Source organism: Cajanus cajan, chromosome 1 (genome assembly GCF_000230855.2).
Source record: "Cajanus cajan strain Asha chromosome 1, NIPB_CcT2T_4, whole genome shotgun sequence".
Taxonomy (NCBI): Eukaryota; Viridiplantae; Streptophyta; class Magnoliopsida; order Fabales; family Fabaceae; genus Cajanus; species Cajanus cajan.
In genome coordinates this window covers 5,549,049-5,556,565 of record NC_138517.1, presented here as the reverse complement: position 1 = coordinate 5,556,565, position 7,517 = coordinate 5,549,049, and positions in this window count along the sequence as shown.

The following is a 7,517-nucleotide window of genomic DNA, read 5'->3' as shown; positions in this document are numbered from 1 at the left end:
TGTGTGTTGAATGTAACGACCCAGCTGGTCACTACACACTACACAGTACACCTGAAAACCGGACAGAAAGGAACAAGTGTATACATAAAGTGTCTAGAATATACATATATACATGGTCCAAGTCTGACTAGATTCAAAATGTACAAAAATACATCCAAAGCTACTACACAAAGTAGCTGAAACAACAAAACATCAACAAGGATCAACTCCGCCTGCCAGCTGCAGACTCACCACTAGCCACCAACCTATCCTTGCTCTGCTCCCATACATAGTATGATCATCGCAGTCCAAACCACATGGAAACAACAAAGGGTAAGCTAGTGAAAAGAAACAACATACATATATAAATATATGAATGGTAAACAGATACAACTATAAGCACATCAACCAGCTTAACAACATCAGCTTAATATATATATATATCAGCACACATCTCACATCATTCAGCAATAACAACAGTAAACACACAATGCGTCGTCACGCATATAAGTTAGTATTGGTCGCTTGTAATCGGTATAGCTCGACCTGGCCCCTATACCGTGGTCGCTTTGTACACGTGTGCCTCGACCTTACCCACACACGGGACCACTAAGACTTAGAGGAGAACAGCAAGTTACCACTTCAAGGGTCAGCTTTCTAGGGAGGGTTTTCAACAAATTGGGCTCCAAGAGCACCACAGCCACTCAATCCACACAATGGGATGAGGAAGTTTTGAAAAACATTTCCTCTAGCCTTAGTGATCAACAGCTCAGCCTTTCGGCCTACAACAACTCAACCATTATGGCGTACAACAACTTAGCCATTATGGCCTACAACAATGGCGTACAACAACTCAGCCATTGTGGCCTACAACAACTCAGCCTTACGGCCTACAACAACTCAGCCTTTCGGCCTACAACAGCTCCTAACAGCACGGAGCACAGCACTGCATAGCAGCAATAACAGCACCGCATAGCGGCAATAACAACATACAGCTCAGCACAACACAACAATATCAACATCCAGCACAACTAAACAACTTACAACACAATAATATACATCAAATACAGATTAACATCATAATGCAGCATAAACATCTCACAGCACATCAAAGTCATCACTCAACTCAACAACATTTAGCACAGTCAGCTTAACAGCAATAACAGCTCAACAACATTCAACATAACTCAGCTTAACATTATTAACAGGATGATCAACAACTTCACAACGTACAACATGTTCAACACATAATACAACTCATACATCTTGTTTACAACTAATCTATTATGCCAAATTACCCACCCAAACAACACCAATCAACCTAAGCACCTAAAACAACTTTCAACTTAACCAAATCACTAACTGTGAAATGGCAACCTTCACATAAAACAGCGTATCAGGAGTTATACTACTCCTACCATGCTCATCCTTATCTCACATGAAAGATAAGAAGATTTCCTACAACTCTCAAGAAGACACCAAGTCCAAATTCCTTCATATACCTTGTTAAAAATGATAAAAACCTCAACAGCTATAAACAATGCTAGCAGCTCGACCCCTCTTCACTAAAACAGTCATATCTAGAGTTCTAAAACTTATTTTTGGGTGATTCCAGCGCCATTGGAAAGCTAACATCCAAGGCTACAACGTTTATGAAGACTATAAAGTCAAATTCTGAAAATCAAATGCACTCTCGGCGCATTAAGATTCACGTTTGATAGTGAGCCCGACGTGGTTCTCCCCACGCCCGGCGTGATTCACACATGGATTCCCCTTTTCAAATCAACATCCCAGGCACATGCAATCAGTCCAAAACATCACATTTTCAGCATACAACCCGAAAATACTAGCTTTTTCAACATGCATCCATCAATCATCAAAAATCCCAAATTTTTCATCAAACCCCAAAAATCCTGAAAACCCATTTTCATCACATACAGCCATCAATCTTCAAGGAATCAACTACACCATGAGTTTAAGAACTCATTTCCAACAAAATCTACTAAGAAAACTAGCTTCCCTTACCTCGGTGCGAGAAATCCGAGCTCCAGGAAGAAGAAATGAAGAAGAAGATGAAGAAGAACTCCACACGGCTTCACGAAAGAGGAAGGAGAAGAAGGATCTCCTAGTTTCTCCCGGCTTCAGCTAAAGAGAGAAGGGAATTTGAGAGAGAAAATCAAAGTGAAGGAAGAAAGGAAGTATGAGTTGAGTAATGAGAGGGAGAGAAATGGGAACGGGTCTCACATTGAAGAAGATCAAACTCCAACTAACAAAGGAAGATATCAGAGACTTGTGGGAAGATTGATCTATCTCACACACACCAAACTAGATTTAGCTTATGCTCTTAGTGTGGTTAGTCAGTTCATGCACAATCCAGGTGAAAAACACATGGATGCTATCATATGAATCTTAAGATACATAAAGGCTTCTCCTAAAAAAGGAATTATGTTCAAGAAGAACTCCAAATACTAGGATGTGATAATTTATACCAATGCAAATTGGGCAAGTGTTGTTGATGATAGAAGATTAACCTCTGGATAATTCACATTTGTAGGAGGTAACATTGTCACATGGAGAAGCAATAAACATAATGTTGTAGCTAGATCTAATGTAAAAGCTAAATCCAGAGGAGTGGTCTTTGGACTATGTGAAGGTTTATGGCTTAGACTACTTCTTCGAGATTTAAGGTATGTACATACATGTCCCATTCAATTGTATTGTGATAATAAAGTTGTCTGTGACATTGTCCACAACCCTGTCCAACATGATCGTATGAAGCATGTGGAGGTTGATAGATTTTTTATCAAAGAAAAGTTTGACGAGAATATTCTAGAATTGCCTAATATTCAATCTGAAGATCAGTAAATAGATATTCTTATCAAAGTTGTGACAAGTTAGATTTTTGGGAGATTATTAGACAATTAGGGAATGTATGACATTCATCATTTACCAACTTGAAGGGTAGTGTTGAAATGAAGATATATCTTATTAGCTAAATTATAGGTTTGCATATCTGTACAAAATATTGTATAATTAAGACTTTGTAGGATGGAGCCAAACTGACATGATGAGAAAAGGAAAGTGAGCGACCAAATGACATGAAAAAAATGGAAAAGTTTGTTATGCGAAAGAGACATGTGTCAATTGATTTAGAAGAAATAGACACAAGGAGAAGAATTAGGCTAAGAAAAAAGAATATTTTATTGGAAGGCTTTGTAGAATAAGGTTTATGCATGTGGTGTGACAAATTCTCACTGATTCTTCTCTTTCTCTCTGAACATCTTCTTCTCTATCCTTCTCTGATTATCGTCTTCCTTCTTAACAACTTGTTGATATGATCGTGATGGTTGATCATGGATTCTACATTCATTATAATTGTTTCTTATAAAAAATTTCAATTTCTCTAAATTCCAGTATTCCTTCTGCTATTGCAATTATACTACGTTCTATTTTTTAAAATATACCAAGTTATTGTTTCATTAGTGCTTTCATAGACTTCCATGGATGAGAATACACGTCTCAAAGAGCTATAGTCTAAGATGAAAAATTTGATGCAATTACTGGACTTGAGAGATCAAGCACAACATGACCATACTTTCCAAGTTGAAGCAGCTGCCCAGGTTCAAATGGATCAATTACAACAATCCTTCGATTTGGTTTTGCAATACAAATCTCAGCCTCATGGTGAGGCTTTGAACATTAGCTTGCCAACTAAGGATATTTCGCTAGGGTTTCCTCATTTTGATGGCCAATCATGAGTTTTAGAGTGGATTTTTAAGCCATAGAAGTTTTTTAATTACCACCACACACCAGATGTAGAACGTATGGACATTACTGCGATGCATTTTGGAAAGGATGTTGTGCCATGTTTCAGATGCTACATCATTTGTCTGCGGTAAATTCTTGGGAAAATCTTACACGAGCTTTGGAATCACAGTTTGGTCCTTCATCATTTGATTGTCCTGTGCAAGATTTGTTTAAATTACACTAGAGAGGGTCGGTGTCAGATTATTATTTGCAATTTATGTCTCTGGCAAATCAATCCTTTGGTTTGCCACCAGAAGCTATAATGAAGTGTTTCTTGAGTAGGTTGTAGGAGGAAACTTGTCGTGATGTTATAACATAATCTCCAACTTCCCTGTTGCGTACTGTGGCTCTTGCCAAGTTGTATTAATCGTGCCACCAACCTACTGTGAATGCTTAACCATTTCATTCTTCTTTGGTTTAGAGGTACTCTACTATTTCATCTCCTACATATGCGCCCTCTCATAATCATGTTAAATCAACTCCTAAACAAGTCTTACCTGCTTTATTATCTACTCCATCAGTGTCTCCCTTGTGTAATTCATCTGTTAAGAAAATTATTTTGGCTGAAATGCAGATACAACGTGAGAAAGGGCTATGTTACTTTTGTGATGAGAAATTTTCATTCTCTCATAAGTGTCCAAATAGGAAATATCTTTTTTTATAGTTGGAAGAAGATCATGGAGAGTCTAATCCTTCAATTCAGGAGAACCCACCACCCAACTCTTTATTAGTACATATTCTGGATGATTATTATTTATCTTTGAATGCCTTAACGTGTGGAATTGGTGTTGGCATAATTAGGTTCATGGAATATGATAATAAACTACTAGTAACAGTCTTGATCGATGGAGGGAGTTCAGCTAACTTTTTGCAACCAAGAGTTGCCAAATTCTTGAAATTGCCAGTTGACCCGACTTCTTTGTTTAAAGTCACAGTGGGTAATGACAATTATATGACTGCAGAAGGGCTGGTGCAATAAATTACAATTCACACACAAGGGAGTACATTTCAATTATCGGTTTACTTATTACCTATTTTAGGGGTTGATCTCATATAGGGAGCAAATTGGTTGAAAACCATTGGACCACACTTAGTTGAATATGAGTCCTTGCAGCTTAAGTTTCTACATTAAGGTAAATTAACTACTTTGAAGGTTGAGACAAATAATCTACCTTTTACTGCACAATTGCATCACATTCATCAGTTGGTATAAAAGAATGCCATTGAGTTGTATAGTATTCAACAAATTCAACATTATATTACTCAGAATGCTTCATTGCCAATTTCTTCTGATATGGAACCATAATTGGCTTTGTTATTACATACTTACAGTATGGTATTTGATGCTCCCAAAGGGTTACCACTTCCACATGCTCAAGATCACTCCATTCCTTTGTTAGAAGGATCGTCCCCAGAAAAAGTAAAACCATATCGCTATCCTCATAGCCAAAAAGAAGAGATTGAGAAATTGGTGGAGGACATGTTGAAAGAAGGCATTATTCAACCGAGTAAGAGCCTTTTTTCTTCTCCTATCATTTTAGTTGAAAAGAAAAATTGATCTTGGAGAGTGTGTACTGATTCTTCTCTTTCTCTTTGAAAATCTTCTTCTATGTCCTTCTCTAATTATTCTCTTTCTTCTTACAACTTGCTAATATGATTGTGATGGTTGATCATGAATTCTATGTTCACTATAGCTATTTCTTATAATGAATTTCAATTTCTCTAAATTCCACTATTTCTTCTACTATTGCAATTGTACTATGCTCTATTTTTTAAAATATACCAAGTTACTGTTTTAGACTTTCTTAATTTTATCCATGGTAAACTCTCTTATTTAGCCCCAATTTGTAAGAGTAAAATATTATAAGAATATAATATTTTGTATATCGAAAATATGAATAAAAATCATTGAATTTATTTTGTTTTTCAATTCAAAATATGTGTGTGATTAAATTCCATAACTTATCAAAACTAGCTAGCATGTTAGAGACCTTAGAGATGGCCAAAAAAAAAAAGAAAAAGAAACATGAGAGCTACTTTGGGTGAGGAAGAATATAAGAGACCAAAACCGTTGTATAGGGATTGCACGCGGTCTTAATTAAAGATCAGTTGGTTTCTTTTAAGTTTTCATACAAAGGTGAAAGTATTGAGATCAACGTGAAAGTAAGAAAGTTGTATCTTGTATGTATTATTGATACTTGAATCTTGTCTTTATTAACTTTTTCAATCCACTCTCAACAAATTATTACGAGTTTAAAGACAAACTTTTTTTTGTTAGTGGCAAGTTTAAAGACATAAATTTTGACCTTTGAACGTGATCAGATAGTGTGTCATTCTCCTGCAATAACCAAAGGAAGTAGGGAATCGTTGTCATTCAGAAAAAAAAATGATTATGTACGATTTTTGTCCTACAAAGCTAGATTAAAGCCCCTTTTATTTGAAATTTTATAAGAAAAAAGTTTTTAGTATAAATTCGTGTTTAAAAAATTTATAATAATTTGTTTGGTTTTAAAAGAAATAGAAAATCTTTAAATAAAAACTGTCTTAATACATTTTTCCAAAACTTTAAAATATTAACTTCCAATTTTTTTATAAAAAACAAAATAATATATCACATAATCACATTTTTGGTAGGTTTAAATAAACGATCCCACAGCCAATCTATAAAATATTATCAAAATTTATTACAACAGTTGTAATTAGTACACAATAAGAGTGCACAATGTTTTAATTTCTGGGTCCCTACCCTATAGAAAATACACGTGCTTCTCGAGATTGAAATCAGTTCAGTGACCCTTCATTATATTTTCGAACAGTCCCTATTCCCTTATTGCATATAATTGCATACTATTCATTCTTAATTAGCATAGTCAAGTGAGATTAAGAATAATATTTAAAATTGAATAAGCATTTAATTGTAATACACTCACGGTCTAATAAATATTTTACATTGCCACTTAATCACAATTTATTATAAATAATTATTCATTAACTTTTATAATAATCACTTTTAAAATCATATAAATCGTGATTCTTTTTTGCATCAACAACCTGGTCTAATAGTTTGCATGTTGCTATACCATTGATACATCTCAGGTTCGAGACATGGCATGTTCCAAGCTCTTCATCACCAACAAATCGTGATTTCCAATTAATTCAGTGTTAAGGTGATCATTAAACTCATTAAATAATAGTGTTGAACATAGAACTTATATTTGGGGTGTGCGAGTGAAAGGATCGACGAGCCGGAAAGTTCTTTTCTCTATTTTTGGTGTTAGAACAATGCATTGCACATCATTTTAAATATCTAACATGGTTTTCAGTACTTGTTCTTTTTCTTAAGTCGGATAATTATTGTATTTTTTTTAATAGTTATTATTTTGTTTTACCTAAACGAGAGAAATGAAAGAACATGCATAGTGGATTATGCGAGCTCCTTGTCTATTTGTTCTTTACCGAAGGAAATTAAATTGACATGAAAACACCTCGTTGTGAGGGCAAAGAATGAAACATAGAGCCAATTGATGAGATGGATCCGTAGTTCTTCTTCAGATTCTTTTCACTTTTTAGATATTAAAACTTACTATAGGCCCAAGTCTAAGATGATCTTCTTATTCTATTATTATAGATTACTCTTATCTCTTTTTCATGCATTTTCTGACAAAGAAATCTCACCACCCCTTGCCCTTTTTTCATCTATGCTTTTTTATATCAACTCTACGCCACTTTCC